Raw genomic sequence first — 20,425 nt, forward strand, 5'->3', positions numbered from 1 at the left:
AGGGCCCATTTCTCCCTCTTTTCAATATACAAAAGCAGTAGTTCCAAATGAGTCCAAGCTAAATGAAGAAGCTCCTCTTAAAATGTCACAATTCAACTGGTTTAATGTCTTAGGCCAGTCAAAAAAATTCACTGAGCAGGAGTGATGCTGCAGCATCACTCACTGATTTCTCACAGGACTGAATGCAGCCAGGGGTGGCTTTGGTGTTATTTTGGGTTTTAAAGAGCAGTTTACTAAGTGATCCTGCATTGAGGGAACAAACAGCCTGTGAGGCAGTGGATAGAGAGGTGGGAGATGTTTACAGACTCGGGATACCAAGGTGAGAGTGTGGGGGAAGTCCCAAGATGCAGTGGCAGAGGAAAGGAATGAGATTTTAGTCTGAAACCTGAAGTTATTAATGTCTTCATCAGACCAGCCTGAAGCTCCACCAGCACTAAGTACTTACAGTTAATTACTTGGTGATTACACTTTTCATTAGTTAGCAATTAGCACTTGAAGGTTTTAAGTGCCCAGCAATGGTTCTTTGCAGAGCTATCGGGGGGGTGGGGTGGGTTGCAGAAACCCAAGCACAGCCTCTGGACCATTCACTACATCGATCATCACAGCTGCCACATCTGGCTGAGGCAGAGGAGTCACCATCCCCTCACAAACTTGATTTTGGTCATTTAAGCCCAGGAAAGCCAAGGGCTTCAACACCCCATGCTGGGTGATGGATGGATGGATGATATCGTGTGTCACACACCCTCAGCAGGATGGGGGTTGGAAGGGACCTCTGGAGATCATCTGGTCCAACTTCCCCGCTGAAGCAGGGTCACAGGAACCCTTCCATGTCAGGTTGTTTGGGGCTGTAGTTACAGATGTCTCTGCTGTTGGCAGGGAGGTTGGACTAGATGAACCCAGAGCAGCCTGTGACTCTGCCATTCACCTGCAGGTAACACTTGCAGAGACAGCAGGCAAGTCAGAAGAGAAGCTATGGGGTCACGTATGATGCTGGTGGACCTGAAAGCATCACAGGTTTAAAAAGCCCATCAACAACCTACCAGGCAGACAGGAATCCACCTGACCATGAGAAGAAGAATCCTCTTTGGCATAAGGGTGCTGGAGCCCTGCAGCAGGCTGCCTCCGTCTCTGTCGAGATTCCAGCCCCCCCACCCCCCGCACTGTGTGTCTGGGCAAGCTGCTGTGGGTGCCCCTGCTCTAGCAGAGGGTTCGGACTGGATGACCCCTGGAGGTCCCTTCCAATCTCACCATGCTGGGGTTTGATGCATCACCAGTCACACCAACACAAGCCTGGCAGCAAGGTGAGACTCTGCAGAAAGCAGCTGAGGTTTGCTGAGGAACACAAGCTGCATGAGTCAACAACATCCCTCTGTTGTGAGAAAAATCAGCATCATCCTGGGGTAGATGCCCAGGAGAGCTGCATGTCAGCCACACTGTGTGCAGCGTGGAAGGAGTCCAGGAGGAGCAGGCTCCAGCTGGCCCATGTCTGTCCTACTCTGTAACGCTGGAGGAGCCAAGGACTTGGAGGTGACCAGCAAGGAGAGGGCGTAGGAGCTTACATCACGTCACTGAAAAAATAAAGAGGGTGGAGAAAACAAAAAGCTCAAAACGTGGAAGATGTTGATATGGCATCCTCCAGGGAACGAGAGGAGAGGACAGGACCTAAACTGCATTTAGGGAGCTGCAGAAGTCTCTTCCTGCAGCCTTCTGCTGGGCTAGAAAAAACAGGAGACTGCCTACAGAGACGGAGGTTAAAAAAATCCCAAACAAAACAAACCACAAACTGAAGAACATCTGCTAGCAACATTCTGGTACAATCCATCCCCTGCCCCACAACAGGCTTGGCTATGACCACCTCAAGTTCCCTCTCTCTGTGCACGCAGAACGGGGCCAGAGAGCTGGAGAAGAAGCTTTAAAGCCTGAGTGAGGCTGGCACCACTGATTTTTCAGAGTACACACGTTCAGGATCACATCTCTCCAACTTCCACATCCACCTGGCACCTCAATGTCAGCCTAACAGCACTTCTCATAAGGTTGCACCAAAAAAAGGGGGCTGGGGAGCCCCAATGAGTGCTGTGCTGGCTGTTACAAGACAAGCCCAGCAGCTCACAGACATGTTCTCTGCAAACTCCTGAGCATCGAGAGCCACAACTTGCTCTGAGACCAAACCAGCCTCATTAGATGACTTTCAGCTCCAAGACAACTCTTACCCACAGTCATCCCATGTTTATTCATACCTGCACATTTCACTTGCAGACCTGAGGCTACAAGAGGGGCCCATTTGCTCCTGAAGCAAAGGCTCCATCTCATCTCAAGGAGAACCCAGCAACCACAAGTCTTTGAAGACCTCAATTTTCACATCACTGCAGGTCACCATGAAGCCAGGGTGAATTCTAGAGGCTAAACCATCAGTTCTCTGGCAACAGAGCATAATTACAACTTACTCTTGGGAACCACAGAGCTTTCCAACAGTTCAACCTAACTGGACTTTCAGGAACGTTCCCTGAATTCAGGCTGTGGTTCAAAATATCTGGGTGTGTAGAGCACTGGAGACAAGAGCCCTGCAAGTGGAAGCTGCTGCTCACAGATGGGTGCTCTGATGCATTGAGGATGCCTTCCTCTGCTTCCTCCAACTATGGCTTCACAGAGAGTGGATTTATAACAAGGAAGAGCAAAACTTTGGATTGACTCTCAGCACCAACAAATGGAGAAACAACAAAATAATCACTATCATCCCTTGGCTGTCAGCTACAGCACATGGGGCAGATGGGTGGGGAAGAGAAAAATGCCCTGGTACATCCCTATCACCAGCACAAGAACACTTGGATAAGAGCACCAGTTTAGAGCTAGACTCCAGCTGGGCTGCAGTACAGGAGACCAAATCTGAAGGCAGACTACCATAAATCTGAGCAGAGAGGGATCAGAGAGGGATGCCTGCAGCTGCTAGAGCTGCCAGCTGAAGCAGAGCCAAAGTGGCAGCAGGAGCCGCTTGCAGCTACTGGTTGAAGGGCAGAAGAACTGGCAGAAAGTTTCCAGGAGCTGCTGGAAGATCCAGGAGGGCTGCAGCAAGCTCTGCTTTCCCAGGCTGTGCCCAGACAGGGCAGGATAAACAGCTGATAAGGAGTCGAGTGCAACAAACTCCCCCTGCGCTGGCTGAAGCAGCCTGCTGCCGCACAACCTCAGCCCCAAGGACGACTCCGTGGCCTGCTGCCCTCCTCCCCGGAGCCACTTCGGCTGCTGGCAGCCCAAATCTTGGGAGATCTGATCTAAAGAGGAGCTGATGCTGGAGAAGAGAAGCAGCAAACTTTGAGCTGAGGAGGAAAGACTGAGGATGGGGGCATTTTAGGCCAGAAAAGAGCAGATGGTGGGGGGAGTCAATTACGTCAGGGTGGCAGAAGGATGGGACCACTCTGCCTTAATGGTGCACAGTGACATGGCAAGGGATAATGGGCACAAACAGGAACATAAGAAGCTGAATCTAAACATGAGGAGGAGCTTCCTTAATTTAAGGGTGCTGAAGCCCTGGAGCAGACTGCCCAGAGAGTGGTGGAGTCTCCTTCTCTAGAGATTTTCAAGACCTATCCAGACATATTCCTGTGTGACCCATCCCAGGCAATGCTGCTTTGGCAGGGGGGGCTGGACTCAATATTCAGAGGACACCTCCAACCCCACCATTCTGTCATTCTGTGAGTTTCTGCCTCATGTAGCAGTCAGAAGAACAGAAAACACCAGGCAGGATATCCCCAGACAGCAGAACTTCAGTCCTTGCTCCAGCTCTTTGTCGCAGTGAAGCATCTGAAGCCCAGGCGTGCCAGCGGCATTCTGTATACTAAAATGACAGAAAATCTCCCACTCTAGAGCCCCAAAGTCAGCACTTCCTTACTCATTTCAGTAACCAAGATAAACGTTGTACTTAGTGGCTTCATAAGCAGGCAGAAACGCAGCCCTCTTCAGCAAGCCAGGCTGACTTGCAGCTCCAGCTTTTGCTGAAGCTCAGCTCTCGGTTAGAGATGAGTTCCTCCAAGCAGGGAAGCAATGCTCATTTCTCCTGAGCAGGAGTCTCCAGGCTGCTCTGCTGCTTTCTGCCCTGCTCACAGCTTTGGCACACAGAGCTGAGAGATGCTTCTCATCCATGCAATGAGCTCTGTGGGTCTCTGCTGTGGTTGACCCTCCTTGCTGGCCTGATCTGCCGAGAGGAGGCTCTGAGGATCTCTGCTGTGGTTAACCTTCCTTGCTGGCCTGATCTGCTCAGAGAAGGCTCTGAAGATACCTTAGAGCAGCCTTCCAGTACCCAAAAGGGCCTGCTAGAAAACTGGGGAGGGACTCTGTTCAAGGGCTTGCAGTGACAGGAGGGGGGAGTGATGGCTTTGAACTGGAAGAGGGGAGATTCAGGCTGGATAATAGGAAGAAAATCTTTACAGTGAGGTTGGTGAGATGCTAGAACAGGTTGCCCAAGGAGCCTGTGTCTGCCCCCTCCCTGAAGACGTTCAAAGTTAGTTTGGATGGGGCCTTGAGCAACCTGGGCTAGTGGAAGGTGTCTCTGCCCATGGCAGGGGAGGTTGGAACTAGATGCCCTTCCAACCCAGAGCATGACACTGAACACCAGTAAGCCTCCACAGTCCCAAGTTCAGTCTGACCTTACACATTTGCTTTTCTATCTCTGAGAGGCTGAGCATCCTTGAGCTGTGTCTGCAGATTCTCATGCCACGGCTACAAGATGAGCCTTCAGAGCTCTGCAGCACCTTCAACTGGTCTGAGTGATCTGAATCACAACACTGTTTGGGTGGGAAGAGACCTCTAAGGTCATCTGGTCCAACCATCATCGTGGCCACTAAACCACGTCCCCAGGTGCCACGTTCACATATGTCTTGAACACCTCCAGGGACAGTGACCCCACCAGCTCCCTGGGCAGCCTGTTCCAATGCCTGAGCACTAAAGGTATCCCAACAGATCTCTCAGACTGCAGGTATCCCAACATCCATGCCCTCTCCTGGTCCTCAGGCAGTGCACATCACCCCAAACTAGCACACAGTACTGACATACCCTGTTCTTTTAACACCACCAGGACACTGATCTTGCATTTACCTAAACACTTGCAATTTATATTTTTGAGGAAGTATAAAGACTCCTTTGGGTGGGACAGGGAGAGGCACCTGCAGCTGCTCTGTTCAGCTGAGGGGCCAGGCAGCATTTTGTATGAGTTTTCCACCCTGCTAGCTAGGAAGGACTAAGAAAGCATAAATTCAGATGAACTTGAATTCTCAAATTCTGCATGGGAAAGTGTAAAGCTCCAAGAGCTGGAATGAGACCTCAGGGACAGCACCTGAAGCTGCTTTCCCTCTTCTTTTTTTTTGTGTGTGTGTTGTTTTTAATCTGATTGTTTCATTCACACAGAACACAGCCTCCTCCAGGAGGAACTAGCTGACCTTCGAGTCCTCCAAACACTGCTCTGGGAAGGGCTACTGCAGCCAGCTAGGTTTTTCAGTCATGTTTAAGCAGCTAAAAGTACAAATGCTGCTGTTGTGCTTCCTTCCCAGCCCCTCCATGGTCCAGCTCTCCCCACTGCCTCCGATGGTTTCCCTGGAAACATATGCAAGCTTAAATTGGATTGACATTCACTTAGTGGACAGATGGGAGTTGGGAACAGCCCAGTGCCTGAAATTCAAGGCCAAGTCTTGGGATATGTCACATTAACAGCACAACCCCCACCCCTCTGAGCTGCCCAACCCCCCCCAAACTTTGCAGGAAGGTTAAGGATCAGCTAATTGTTCAGTAATGAGCTTGGAGGTGGCATCCCAAGCAAGGTCAGCAGTTGCCCATTGTGCCTGCGTGAAAGCAGCAGGCTGAGCACGCGAGGTTTGTTTGGAGGGAAGGGTTTCATTTCGGTTAAACAGAGGAGTCCTTAAGCTCATTAGTGGCTTCAAGCAGGACAACCGATGCCAGTCACACTTAGGCAGAGCGCAGAGCAGCCTCTCGCAGGCAGAGATGCAACCTCCACACCGCATTCAGCTTCCTCCCACCAAACGCTCGGGCAGGAGGTGAAGTTATCCCTGATCACAGAATTGTTTGGGCTGGAAAAGACCTCCGAGATCGAGTCCAGCCATCAACCTAAGACCACTACGGCCATTAAATCACAATGTGGACCCAGCACCCTGAGGGGCAGAGGCTTTATCAAATCTTTACAGCCCTGCAGGTGCCAAGGCTGCAATTTCAGCAAAGCTGGTGATTTATTCTGCAGTGGGAATTATTCCCTGGCTCTTCTTTCCACTTTATGGGCAGAAATGGAAATGGCAAGGAATGGAAATAGCTTTTTCCTTTTTTTTTTTTTCTTTGCAGTGCTTCCCAAGCATGCTGCCTGGCCTCTCTAAAGGGATTTGGAAGGAGTCACCTCCTTACAAGGAGGACAGGAGAAATCCCAAAGAACTACATTCTTGGAGATTTTTCATGAAATCCATCATCTGAGGAAGGGAGAGACAAGCTGGCAGGGCTCTGATGAGGGGAAAGGAGGGCAGAGAGCAGCCCTGACGTGTTCTGCCTTGCCCCGTGCTCTGCCCAGCCCATGCTTCATTACTGCAGGTACCACCTCCAGCTAATTAGGGCTGTGTGACAGAGCTGGGGTTAACAAGCGATTGTTCAGGGCACAAAGCCCCAAAATGCCTGCACAAGGCATGGAAGGGAACCGATTTCCTCAGCTCTAAGGAATTTCCAGTTTGGGATTTACCTGTGGTCAGGATTTCCCCCACCTTGTCCTGCCACTGCCACTTCAACAGGATTTTAAGGGAATTTATTCTGCTTACACATGATTATCACTGCCAAATCCTTTCTCCTTTGCTTGTCCTGCTCACCTTGGAGAGATCCACTGCATGTTACTCAGAGCCACCCCCAGCCTTGCCCACGTGGACTGATTTTGGCTGAGCTCACCAAACAAAGAAACAAACCCAAATTTGCCTCTCGCATGTTTTTTTTTAGGTGCTTTGTTTGGTTTGGTTTTGGTGGGCTTTTGTTGTTGGGCTTTCTGAAATTTAAGAACTCCACCCTCCTGCTGCACACCACTGGAATTCATAAGCCTGTGCTCTCCTCTTACCAATCTGGGATTACTGCTGGTTATTCCTTCGCATCCAACCTCTGCAGAGGGAGAGACAATCAGGGAATCAGACCTCTTAGACTCCAGCCATCAATACAACACCACCACAGCCATTAAACCATGTCCTCAAGTGCCATGCCCATGCATTTCTTGAACACCTCTAGTGACTCTACCACCTCTCTGGACAGGCTGTTCCAATCCCTGACCACTCTTTGCAGGAAAGAAATTCTTCCCAATACTCAACCTAACCCTCCCCGGGCACAATTTCAGGCCATTTCCTCTCATTCTATCACCTGATACTAGGGAGAAAAGTCTGACCCCCCACCTCACTCCAATCTCCTTCCAGGGAGTTGCAGAGGGCAATAATATCTCCCCTCAGCCTGCTCTTCTCCAGGCTGAACAACCCCAGGTCTCTCAGCTGCTCCTCATCAGACCTGTTCTCAGTCCTTCTCTCCACTCCCTCTCTAAATCCTTTTTATGGTTTCCCTAACCTAAATCAGCACGACTGTGCTCAACTGCCCTAACACAGCCAACGCTCCCTTCACACCTCTTTGTGAGGGTAATGCTGAGCCCTCTCCCTTTCAGGGTCTCTCAGTCAAAAGACTCTTCAGTTCAAGAACTTCCCAGGCGGATGCTCCTGGCTCTGCCAGCACCGCGCTGCCGCAGCTGGGTCCTGCTCCCCGCAGCAGCCTGCAAAGAGAGAGTCAACTCAATCCATCCTTCCTCTAACCCCCCGCTTCCTTTCTTGGCTGCCAATTCCAGGCTGTTGCAGGTCTTGTGCAGGCGCTGGGGGGACACAATGAGGAGGAGGAGCAGCAGCAGCAGAGGAGAATGCGAAGGCAGCGAGAGCTCGCACTGCTCGGGGCTCTGCACAGGCCACAGCCAGGAACAATAGAAGGCCATGCATGGTGTGCAGGGATGAAGCAGCAGAGTGCAGCGATGCTCGTGCATCTTGATGCTTCTCCAGTGCTGCGATTTCAATTAAAAAGATGACAACTCCCACCCCCAAAACGAGCTGCTGGCCAAGCAGTTCGATCCGAATCGATGCCAGGAAAATGCCTCCTTTTTATTTCTGAGAGCATCATAAATAATTTGCAATACTGATAGACATGCAGTTGCTAAAAGCCAAGATCTTTTATTAAGAATAACAACAAAAAAGAATCAAAAAATCTAGCCTGCTGAGCCGGGCAAGCTGCACAGTTTCAAAGCTGAGCATGAGAAAGCCCTTCAAAACTGCTTGAAGAACAATGGGTGCAGCGAGCGCTCCTGTGATGTGGCTTACAAAGGGGGGGGGGGGAGGTGTGTGTGTTAGAATAAATCATCATTTTCTTGTTTAGTCACACCTTTGTTTAAGGGAACTGGGACACCAGGAATACAGCAACTGGCAGCTCTGAAGCGAAACATCACCGTGCTCCTGAACGCGACACGCTGAACGCAAATCCCACGCTCCGCAACGCCAAAACCACTCCAGGTCAGCCCCGCAGGAGCCACCTGCTCCATCTGCTGTTCCCAGAGGCAGTGACACCCACGACGCACAGGGCAGCAGCGGATCAGAGGGATGTGACAGCAGTGACAGCAGGAAAAAGACCACCCAGGCTCCATGACACCCTGAGACAGCCACAACCTGCATCACCCTTAAAGCCTCCTGCTTCAGCACCCAGCACAGGCAATGGGATGAGCTGACACCCCAGTGGGTACTCACTTGGAGTGTTGTGTCCAGCTGTGGGGCCCACAACACAAGGAGGACGTGGACCTGCTGGAGCAGGTCCAGAGGAGGCCACCAGGATGATCAGAGGGCTGGAGCACCTCCCCTATGGGGAGAGGCTGAGTCGGGGCTGTTCAGCCTGGAGAAACCCTGAGGCTGCATTTCAATATCCAAAGGTGACCTACAGGAAGGCTCAGGAGGGGCTGTTTAGAAGGGCTTGTAGTGGCAATGATGAGGGGCAATGATTTGAAACTGGAGCAGGAGAGATTTGGGTTGGACATCATCACAATGAGGACGGTGAGAAACTGGAACAGGCTGGCCAAAGAGGTGGTGGCAGCCCCATCCATGGAGACATTCAAGGCCAAACTTCCTGGGTCCCTTAGCAACCTGCTCGAGTTAGAGATGTCCCTGATGACTGCAGGGGGGGTTGCACAAGATGGCCTTTGAGAGTGCCCTCCAACCCAGTGCATTCTGTGATTCTATGGCTGACTCTGGCACGAGTCAACAGTGCTGCCATGAGACTCCTTTCTGTCCCAGTGCTTGGCTGCAAGTGTCCCAGCAAAGTCCTCTCTAAAGGCCATCCTGCACATCTCTAAATGCACAGCAAAGGATGGAGAATTACAAACTCAAGGACCAAAAGCGGCCCGCAGTGAGAATCTAGCCAAGCATCCTCACCTCCAAACCATCTCAGAACGTGGAAATCAAGTGCTAAAAGCAGCATTTGTGGCAGTGCCATGTGTGAAAAGCACATAGGTATACGGCGCTGGACGCACCGTGCTCTCCACAAGCTGACACACATCCTTTACCTGCCTTCAAGGGGGTTTATCTGCTGTGCTCCATGCTAACAGCACAGCTCAGACACCCAGTGGGCTGCCCAGTGCCACCAGGCTGAGGTGGACTACGCTGCATGCTCCTATGGTGTTTAACTGGCTGAGGAGAGGTTTCTCCCCAGTATCAGGTGACAGAATGAGAAGCAATAAGCTGAAATTGTGTCTGGGGAGGGTTAGGTTGGAGACTAGGAAAAATTTATTTGCTGCAAGGATGGTCAGGTGTTGAAACAGGCTGCTCAGGGGAGGTGGTGGACTCACCACCATGGAGGTGTTAAAAGTGTGGACATGGCACTTGGGGACATGGTTTAGTGGATGCTGGTCTTGGGTTAGTGGTAGGACTCAATGATCTTAGAGGTCTTCTCTAACCCAAACGACTCTATGATTCTGTGTCCAGCTTCCCATCACCAAGAGCCTGATTAAGAGCTGCCTAAGCAGCCAGCAGGCTCACATCTAGACAACCCCAGCAAGGCAGAAGCATCTCTTATTTCTGACTCAAATGGAGATCAAATCAATAATGAGACCATTGTGATTTAACCCTCTAAGCTCTTGCACTTGCAGCTCCTCTGCTGACAACCAGTGTTGTTGAAATGGGTAAAATGCACTGAAAGGTAAAACCACTGAATTGGTTTCTTGAGATGGAAAGGAATAGGATTGTGAAACCCACTGGGACCTGCGCAGGTGGAATGAGGAAAAGAGGTGAGGAAGGCAGTTTTCCTGCTTGGTGCTTCCCTTTTGAGGGCAGGAGTCAGCTGGACCTACAGAAAAGCCCCATCATGTACAGGACAATGCAATGGGCCTTGATCCAGTTACTGTTCAGACTTGACATTTCAGCATGAAGTTTTATGATATGAATGTAGAAAGTAAAGTCAGCGATAATTCACGTGACTAAAAACCCCACCCCTTCCACTAGAAGGGCAGGAGCACCAAAATCTTTATCTTGCTGTAAAGTGAAACAAGGGGCTGATATTATCATGAAAAAGTTAAATCAAAGGATGTGATTAGGAAGAATAAACATAAATCTGATTTAAAATGAACTCATTTTGCACCTGTTCTCTGTCCCGCCAATATCTGTGCTGCTGGGATTTAATTCTCACTACTTCTCCTCTTGCTGTGTAGATGAAAACCCATTCAAAAGCAAGAGAGAGCATGGAGAGCTGGCAGATGTAAAAAGCACAACTTGAACCTCTTCTTAAAATCCCTGAACTATTGATACTGCAGGAACATCATCTCCAAAGAGTATCTTGAGTTAAACTGCAGTGGAAGGCAGTGGGCTAGGAACAGCAGCACAGCTCTCTGGTTTGGGGGAAATGCAGGTGCAAATGAGGGTGACTTGCCTGCAGAAGCAGCTATTTTCCCCATATTCAGCTAATGACTGATACTTATGGAATTTCTTTATGCCCACTGCATTGTCCCATACATGATGGGGCTTTTCTGTAGGTCCAGCTGACTCCTACCCTCAAAAGGGAAGCAGCAAGCTGGAAAACTGCCACCTTCGCCTTTATTCCCCTTATCCCACCTGCACAGGTCCCAGTGGATTTTACAATCCTATTCCTTTCCAGCTCAAGAAAGAAGCCCAGCAGTTGTGCTTTCTAGTGCACTTTACCCATTTCAAGAACACTGGTTGTCAGCAGAGGAGCTGCAAGTGGGAGAGCTCAGAGGGTTAAATCACAATGCTCTCGTTACAGATAACTCAGAGGAGCATGCTGGCATTGAATTTTAATATTTTCTGTCATTAAACCCCATGCCTTTGGTCCAAATGAGAAAGGAGATGCTGTGCTGGACAGCCATGAGCATGCCTGAAAAACCCCTCCTCTGCCCCAAAGCCTTACAACAGTCTTACCCTGAAGCAAAGGGGCACGATCCCTCCTGAACACTGAACACCATGCACGAAGCAGCTTCCTTTCCTTCCCCTCCCCCCCAATTGCATCCAGAACGACTAACATCCTTCACACCAAGAGGAAATAGCTGAAGATGGACCCAAACCTACAGCTGCAAATACAACCAATTTACTCACAGCTCACCTCTGAGCTGCCTGTATGGAGATACATCACAAAGTGCAGCAGGAGACCACACCAGAGAGTCAGAAAGCTTTCTGGACCCAGAGGAAAGCACCTGGAGACACCAAACCTCCCCAGCCACACCAGCCTGTAGCACAACACACAGCTTGTGTTTGAAGCCTTTTTAGTTTTGTGACTTATTTGGGCTACTTTCTATTCTGATTTTTTTATTCCCCAGTTCTCTCGACTGCTGATTCACATTATTAACAATGTGATAATTGTGACTTAATTAGTTTGGCTGCTTGGGTGCAAAGTAGGGGTTGTTCCTGTGGTTCCTTCATTGAGGTGCATCACTGTGGTTAACTATTAGATGGAATAAAAAAATAAAGCCCCACATGGCTCCTTCTAAATGCAGTATCTGCAGGTGAGAGGGTTTGAGGACACCTTCCTATTCCTGCAGCAGCAGCCAGCATCATCCATTCATGTCCTCATGATCTGAGCTCGATGCTGAGCAGTGAGCTCTCCTCAGCCCACCGTTTCTAATTATTTTTCAGTTGTTGACTTTAGATAGATTTACTGCTAAGGGCTTATTTTTGGTGCTGTGGTAATATTAGAAAAGCATTTGCTGAAGGGAGTCTTACCCCCAAAATAATCACTATCTAAATCAGAGAGCCACAGCCAGCTCCAGCACACGTGTCCTACGCTCCCGACAAGCTCCACAATCACACAGCAGCAATTAACACCATCGCAGCAAACAAAATTAGCTTAAGCATTCTGCCCAGAGAGGTTAAAATAGCCAAATAAATAATAAAGCTGCCAGACCAGAGACAGAAAGGTGATGGAGATGACTGGCAAGAAGGGCAAAGCACTGCCAGTAGGCTGATTGATGCAGTCGAAGGAGGAAACCTCAGCAGCTTCAGAAACAACAATACTTCTACAGGACCAAGACCGTGGCTATTTCCACACTCCTCCCCCCCAACACTACATTTCGAAGTGACGTTGTGCTGTTCTACGAGACTGTCACCATCAACCCACAGCGAGCAGAGCATCCAGAGCAGAGCTGCTCTCCCAAAGTTAAGTGGCTCATTGTCACCCGCAGGCTCGGTGTACTCCAGCTGATTTTACACCTAGAAGCGATGCTGGACCTCGCTGGGGCAGCAGTTCTGAAAAGCAGCGGTTGGGAAACCTCTGCTGCTGATCCATTTCAACTGCTGCACTGAATTCATTAGGAAGACAAACAGGAATCGATGTTTAAATCCAAAAGGGTCCCGTGAAATCAGACTAATGCCCTGTTTCCCATTGCCAGCAAATATTTAGACAGTTTGAGCTGAAGCTGGAGAACCATTCAGTTAGCCAGGACATGCCAAACGTGAAGGATGGCTCAGGATGAATATGTCAGCAGAGTATTTCTGCTAAAGCCATCAGCAGCGTGCTGGTATTTAAATTATATTAAGATTTCAGCAGCATCAGTAGATCACACAGCTTGTGTCACCCTGCCTCTCGCAACCAAATGTTTAGAAGCCTTCAAACAAACCCCTTGAGAGACCTCCCACGGGAGCAGAGCCCTGCAACCACAGCACCCAGGAGCCCGCCGAGCCCGCCCGTCTGGCGAGAGCGCCTTCTAATTGTGGCAAACTGATGGACAGATCAATTAACCAAGCGAGCCAGAGCCCAGCCGAGCCTCTTGCTCCCAGGTTGACAATGAAGACTTCAGATGGGGAGCGAGCACCGGGGGCACAGAACCACCACAAAACCAAACCAGAACCTCTTTCCGATAAGGGCAGGTGAAGGAAGGAGAGAGAGATGGGGAGAGACGGGAAGAATAGATCTCAAATGCTCCCATTCTCCAAGTTTTCACAGCTGCTCTTGATAAGAGAAGGGATGCCCATGACGGGGCACGGACATCTCCTGGCCATGGCTATCTGCGGAGCAGTCGCCCGGTGAGCACTCACCAGTCTGCCCAGATCTGCCCAGTCACATGTGCTGGCTCCTGCGCCTGGTAGAAGCAGCTGGAAAAGAGGGAGCCAGCAGAGCTGCCTCCATTAGGAGCCACCGCTACACAAAAGAAGGAGAGGAAACAAGCTCCGAGCCACCGGGAGCTACCGACAGCAAAGGAGAGACGGCCACGGGAAACGAGTGGCGAAGTGTGGCAAGGGGGATGAAAACACGATGGGAATGGAAACTCCTGTGCCGTGCCCCTCGATGGCACCTGCGCTGACGGAGACGTGACACTCACGACAGTCACGACACTGCCCACACCGAACAGCCAGCGAGAAGAAACAACTCAAGGAACTTGCCCGGTCAATTCACGGCGCCCAGGACGCGGGGGTGGCATTTCCACATTCGGGCGTGGGGGAACCCCCCCAAAACACCGACCCCACCGCCGCCAACTTCCCGATGAACGGAGCGGGTTCTGCCGTCCCCAGTTCCTCCCGCACCGGGAGGCACCGGTCCGGAGAAAGGCTAGGGGAGAGCAGCTCCACCAGCACCCGCTGCCGGCGGTTTTCCCCGGGAATCGTCTCCCAAAAGCCGGCGCTGCGCTGAAGAACCTTCCCTTGACCGTTGTGCAACACCCCCGGGGGCAACAATCCCCCAGCCTGAGCCCGCACCGGTTCCGGTCCCCGCGACTTGTCCGTCCCGCAAGCCCGGGCCCCCCCGCCCCGCCTGTCAGCCGGCCCCGCCGCCTTTGTCCTGCCGAGCCGCGGGGGCCGGGACGGGCTCGCCTCAGGGGAGGGACCCGCTGGGCTCCCGGAGGAAGCTTGGTGGGGCCGGTGGGAACTAGAGAGGTGTGGGGTACTGAGGCTCGGTCTCGCCCCGCGGGGACTTGGCAAGTTAACGGCAGTCCAACCGCCGCCCGCACCTGAGAGCGGCCCCACTCACCTGCCGCTGAGGCCGTCTCCACGCCGGGCACCGAGCCGCGGCTGCCCGCGATACCCTCCTAAGGGCTCCCACCGCCGCCAGAGCCGCCCACCCCCATTAGCGAGGAAAGTTCCCGGTGGCTTCGCCTCCCCCCGCCACCTCCCACCCTGCGGCGGCAGCACCTGCTCCCGGCCCGCCGGAGTTTACTGGGGGGGGCGGAGGGAACGAGGCGGCGCCGCGGGGCTCCTCCGGGAGGTCGAGTACTGTCGAGTGGGGACTCACCGGGGCGCGCTCCCGCCGCCGCTGGGCTGCCGCAGGCCCCTCTTGGGGAGAGATCCGACGACGGGAGCCCTCCCGGGGCGCCCGACTCCCGGGCTCCACGCTGCTGCGTCAGCGCCGCCCTCCTCCTCCTCCTCTGCTGCCGCCGCCTCCTCCTCTTCGGCAGCCGGGATGGGGATGAGGCGGCCCCCACCGCTGCTGCTGCTGCTGCTGCTGCTGCCGCCGCCACCGCCCGCTCTCTCCTCAGGCCGTCGTGATCCGGCACGGCCCGGGCAGGGCAGGCGGCGCGCAGAAGGCAGGAGCGGGCGGGGGCGGGCGCCGGGGCCGCGGGCAGCGGCGGCAGCGGGAGGAGGAGGCGCAGCCGCCGCCGCGAACTCCCCGCAAGCCGCGAGCCCCTCCGGCCTCCTTCCTGCTTCCTCGTCCACAGCCAATCAGCAGTCGCCGCTCCGCCGCTCGCTCCGCTGACATAGCCAATCACCTGCCCTTCTACACGCCGCATTGACCAATCGCCGTGCATGTCACCGCCCCCTTGGCACCCCCTCGCAGCCCCTCCTCACTCCCCCCTCTCCCCCCCCCCCCCGCGCCCCGGTCCCGGTTTCTCCCTTCACCTTCTCGTTCGTTCGGCCCCGGCCGCGCCCGACCTCCTCGCCCCACGCCGCGGCCCGCAGGCACCGGGGGAGGCACCGCGGAGCCGGGGGCACCGCCCCCTTCTTCCCCTGGGAGGGCACAGGGAGCAGGGGGCAGCGGGGCAGCCCCGCTTTGCTCGTGGGACGGTGACCCGCTGTCAGCGCGGCGAGCAGCGGCCGTTCCCTTGCGCTCCCCGAGACGCCTTCACACCCTGGGGCCGTTACCACAACCTCCCGCCCGGGCACCGGCGGCCTGCGAGGCCCGACGGGTGACCACAGCCGGGCCCCAGCGCCCGGTCGCCACCGGGGTCCCCCCTTGCTCACCCCGCCGGTGCTCCCCGTCCCCATCTCAAACCAGGCTGGTGCACGCAAACTCCGCAAAAGTTTGGCGTGCCGGGGCGTCCCGGCAGACGGCGGGAGCAGGCTGATCGCAGGCAGTGCGAGATGCAACCGAGGAGAGGGTGACAGCGTAGAGAAGGTCGATGCCTGTTGTGCCCACCCGCATCGTCTCGGGAGAGCCGAGAGTGGCCACCGGCGCAGGACCCTCCCCGTCTGGTTGCTGTCCCTCCCGAGCAGCCCCGTCAGCTCAGCACTGGTTGGAATCGCGCTGCTTTGAGGCCAGCGGGAGATTACCAGTTCCCCGCAGCTGCAGCAAGGTTGGGTTTTGAGTCTCCAGCCCAAATCACGCCATGATCCCCTGAGCAGCTTGTCCCAGAGCTTCCCCACGCAACCTGTCCCTATTAGGACAGGCTGAGTCCTCACCAGGACGAGGTCTGCATAGATTCCACCGACAGGCCTGAGACAGGGCAGCAATTTCATGCAGAACTGTAGTGCTGTTTGGGTTGAACAAGACCTCCAGTCCAAACCTCGAGTCCAACCATCAACCTAAGCCCTCAAACCCAGAGTGTCATGTCCACGTTTCGTGAACGCGTCTAGGGATGGTGATTCCACCAAGTCCTCTTCCCAAGTGGGAGAGCATCCAAAACTCTCCATATTCTCCCGAAAAGTGTTGTGTTTTTTTTAAACCAGAGGATATGTGACAAGCCTTGAGAGCTCTTTAATCATTGATCAGAGAATCACAGGATGGTTTGGACTGGGGGGGACTTTAAAGATCCTCTAGTTCCAGTCCCTCTGCCATGATGTGGTGCCTTCGGCAGGACTACAGTTCCCTGCTCCTGAAGTCTCTCTACTAGCAGCAGAATAGTTTGTTTGTTTGTTCCATTCCTTTTAAACCTAGGAAACTTCTGAGAAGCAAGAAACTGACACACAGGACAAGCAACCCAAAGTACACCAGGAGGAAAAAACACCATGAGTTCAACTCCTCCAAGCCCTGAGGGTCTGCTTGAAATACAACCAAAATGCAGAAAACCTGAGTGACAAAAAATACTTCTTCTGCTGTTTTCCTGTGGTACTTGGTCCATGAGGATTTTAAAAGCAGGAGCCAGATCAGCCACTGGTATTATCTCTGCAGGACCCACACACTATGGAGGAGAAGATAGTGTTCAGATGGAGCTTCTTATGTTTCTTATCACCCCTTGTCCTGTCACTGGACACCACTGAACAAAGCCTGGTCTTGTCCTGACACCCACCCTTGAAGTATTGATCATCATTGATGAGATTCCCCCTCAGCCTGCTCTTCTCCATCCTAAAAAAACCCTACATTCTTTTGGTCTTTCCTCCTCAGAGAGATGTTCCAGGCCCCTCAGCACCTTTGTAGAACTCACTCCCCATCTCATTGATCTGAAATTGTAGGTGAAAGAATCTCTTTTTTGGGCAACATCACCACTGGGGCTATAGCAGTGACTTGCTGAGATTGTCCTTTTTGGCCACCCAGGGCACCTGCAAACAGCCCTGCTGCTGACTCAGCCTGCTCTAGTTGCATGTGTCTCTGCTGACTGCAGAGGGGTTGGACTAGATGACCTTTAAAGGTCTCTTCAACCCAAACCATGCCATGATTCATGGAAAGCTCCCACTCCACAGGCAGCTTGCAACCAGGCAGGGAAGCTTAAGCAACAGGCTTAAGCCCAGTGAGCTCACCCACTGAAAGTGCAACTTGGAGTAGTCTGGAGCATCCTGCACCAACTGGTTCCTTGGTCAGGCCTTAGGGAAGGACTCGGCTGCAGGGCAGAGCATGGTGCAGATGGAGAATGAGTATTAGAAAGAAATCCTTTCCAGTGAGGTGCAGAGACACTGGAACAGGCTGCCCAGGGGGGCTGGGGATGCCCCCTCCCTGGAGGTGTTCGAGGCCAGGTTGGATGGGGGCTTGAGCAACCTGGATTAGCAGGAGGTGTCCCTGCCCATGGCAGGGAGATTGGCACTAGATGACCCTTAAGGTCTCTTCCAACCCAAACCATTCTATGATTCTATGTGTCTCTAGCCTCCCACCTTTCCAGGCAGCCTCAGTGGCTGCAGAAGGATTAAACCCACCCTGTCTGCTCAGGATCCCTGCGGCGGGTCCTTGCTTTAGGTGACTCCTGAGTGCAGTGACAGGGCTGGGTTAAAAAGTTCCCTTTTCCTTCAGCAGGTGTCAGATGCATCCCCCGCAACTCCCTCCTTTCCCACGTGTATCCTTAAATGGACCAGAACCAAGGAAGCAACCCCAGATCCAAATCACCTGACCCTCAGCATGAGAGATGCTTGTGCTGGGCCAGCTCCAGTGGCAAAACAGATGGTTTCAGTGGTTTCCCTCCTTTCCTCCCCCACTTTGGGGCTAACCCAGTCAATAGCAGAGGCCATGCGAGTTCCTGGTGGAGCTCTCTTGACTCACTCGGGCTTTTATTACACCAAAAAAGCAGATATGCTGTCAGCATTTTGGGATGCATCAACCCAGTTGTGGTTACACAGGAGCTTCCTTTGGGATTGCTGCTTAAACACCAGATTCTGCTCCTTCCTAGATGGCTGAGGACATCTCCCTTTTTCCATCAAAAGGAGTTAGAAGAGATTCAGGCTGGAGGAGAAGACTCTGCCATCATCTCTCTGTACATCATCAAACCACAGAATGATATAAATGTTTGATCATCGAGTCCAACCATCAACCCAACACCACCATGGCCATTGAAACATGTCCACCGTGGCCACGCATCTCTTGAACACCTCCAGGGACAGTGACTCCAAATGTCTGAGCACCATTGCTAGTGATGGAGAGAAAAAAATGAGGGGACGATGAATTCTGCTTGAGGTGAGCTTAGTGGGGACCAGGACATGAGATCTCGATTAAATGAATGCAGAAAATCACAGGTGGAAGAGCTGCAAACATGCCCAAGTGTTACGAGGGACGGAGGCGAGGGTAGGCGTGAGCTTAAGTATTGTGCAAACGAAGGATTAACCCCCAGGACTCTGCTTCAGGAGCTGGCTCATGGTGAAAAACTCATCTGCAGGAGAGGAATGGAACTGCTGTGCCTCGGGTTCCCTGGGCAGCCGTTATTTTATGAAGTGTGATTCACAAGACCAGGGAGGCTGCAGAAACCCCAACGCAAAACACATGTCCCAGGAAGCGATGGTGGGAAAGCGAGCGGTGATTATGCGACCATCTGCGAGCGAGCAGCGGTGCCGAAGGACAGGGCTTCAGAGGCTGCGAGCGCTGGAGCAGCTGCCAGAGCTGGCTGAGCTCAGACAGCTTCAGAGACCCGAATCTTGGAGCCACCCAGGCTGGAAAAGTCCTTGCAGATTGTCAAGTCCAACCCTTAACCCAGCACTGCCAGGGCACTGCTAAACTGTGTCCCTCAGCATCACATCTCCACAGCTTGGAAACCTCTTCAGGGATAGGGACTCCACTACTGCCCTGGGCAGCCTGTGCCAGGTCTTGACAACTCTCAAGGTGAAGAAGTTGTTCTTTGTGTCCTAACTAAACCTGCCATGGTGCACCTTGAGCCCATCTCCTTTGGCCCATCACTCACTTGTTCCTTGGGAGAAGAGCCTGACCCCCCACCCGGACCCAACATCCTTTCAGGGAGTTGTAGAGAGCAATGAGGTCTCCACGGAATAACCCCAGCTCCCTTAGCTGCTCCTCACCAGCCCTATTCTCCAGACCCTTTACCAGCTTCATTGCCCTTCTCTGGACCTGCTCCAGCCCCTCGATGTCCTTCTTGGAGTGGGAGCCCCCAAACTGATCCAAATATTTGAGGTGTGGCCTCACCAGTGCCTAGTCCATGGTGATGATCCCTGCTGGCCACCCTAAGGTGACTTCACTCCAGGAAATGTCTGCAGAGGCATGAGGGGAGCCTGCCAGGTTTTGCACACAGGAGGAGTTAGGTGGTTCCCTGGTATTTAGAAGCAGTTTCAAGTTTTCAATCCATTTGCATTCAGGTGGTCTTGATGACCACCTGAAATAAAAACTCCCTGGAATGGGACATTCCTCAGCTAATGCCTGGCCAAAAGCTGATTTTCCCCTGAACCCCAAGCTGATGTGGTGCATCCCCCCTCAGAGTGCCCTCACATGATAAAAAGCATTACAGCTCCAAAACTGGGGATGTTTATTTAAGCCCAGTGAAAACCCAGCCTGGAGTTTTCCACTTGATGGCCTCAGAAATTCTGGAGCCTTGACTGAAACTGGGGATGATGTTTCCCCAGCTTCCTTATTCCCTGAGTGGCAGCCCGCTGAGCATGCAGGGAATGCATTTATCTCTGGATTGCTCTTAGTCATGGATTAATTCCTCAGGCCTTCTGACTAAAGGTGGCTCAGCCTTTCCAAAGCAATTTAGCCCCCAAGTGGTTTATGGTGAACCTGGGGCTTTCTTGCTTAGCAGCTCCTCCTCCGCTGCTCCTCACTCTGCACCAAGCTTCAGGCACATCCAAAGAAGATTTAAAAATGCAGCTAAGACAGATCTCCACTCACCTGATTGGAGCAAGCATACCACAGTTTGGGTGTAAACTGAGCATATGTGTCCTCATTAACACAGACCTCCATGGTATGGGGCTTCTTGGAGGGCAGCCCCACTGTGTGTCCTCCCCGGAGCTGCCTTAAGCATTTTATTCTCTAATGAGGCTCTTGAGTTTCCTCAGCACTGAAGCTTTAGAGCTACAGGCACGTTGAGCAGCACCTGGGG

The 20,425-nt window shown here is 52.7% G+C and overlaps 1 protein-coding gene across 1 annotated transcript in view; it reads right to left on the bottom strand.

Annotated features, from left to right (window-relative positions):
* BAHD1 (bromo adjacent homology domain containing 1) overlaps window positions 1–15,146 on the bottom strand; it is a 42,268-nt gene extending 27,122 nt beyond the window's left edge. Inside the window, exon 1 of the mRNA XM_064163553.1 lies at window positions 14,758–15,146. The gene's annotated coding sequence lies outside the window, so the exon portion shown is untranslated. The remainder of the gene's footprint in view (window positions 1–14,757) is intronic.
* Between the last annotated feature and the right edge of the window lie 5,279 nt (window positions 15,147–20,425).

The sequence above is a fragment of the Pogoniulus pusillus genome, chromosome 24 (genome assembly GCF_015220805.1).
Source record: "Pogoniulus pusillus isolate bPogPus1 chromosome 24, bPogPus1.pri, whole genome shotgun sequence".
In the NCBI taxonomy this organism is placed as follows: Eukaryota; Metazoa; Chordata; class Aves; order Piciformes; family Lybiidae; genus Pogoniulus; species Pogoniulus pusillus.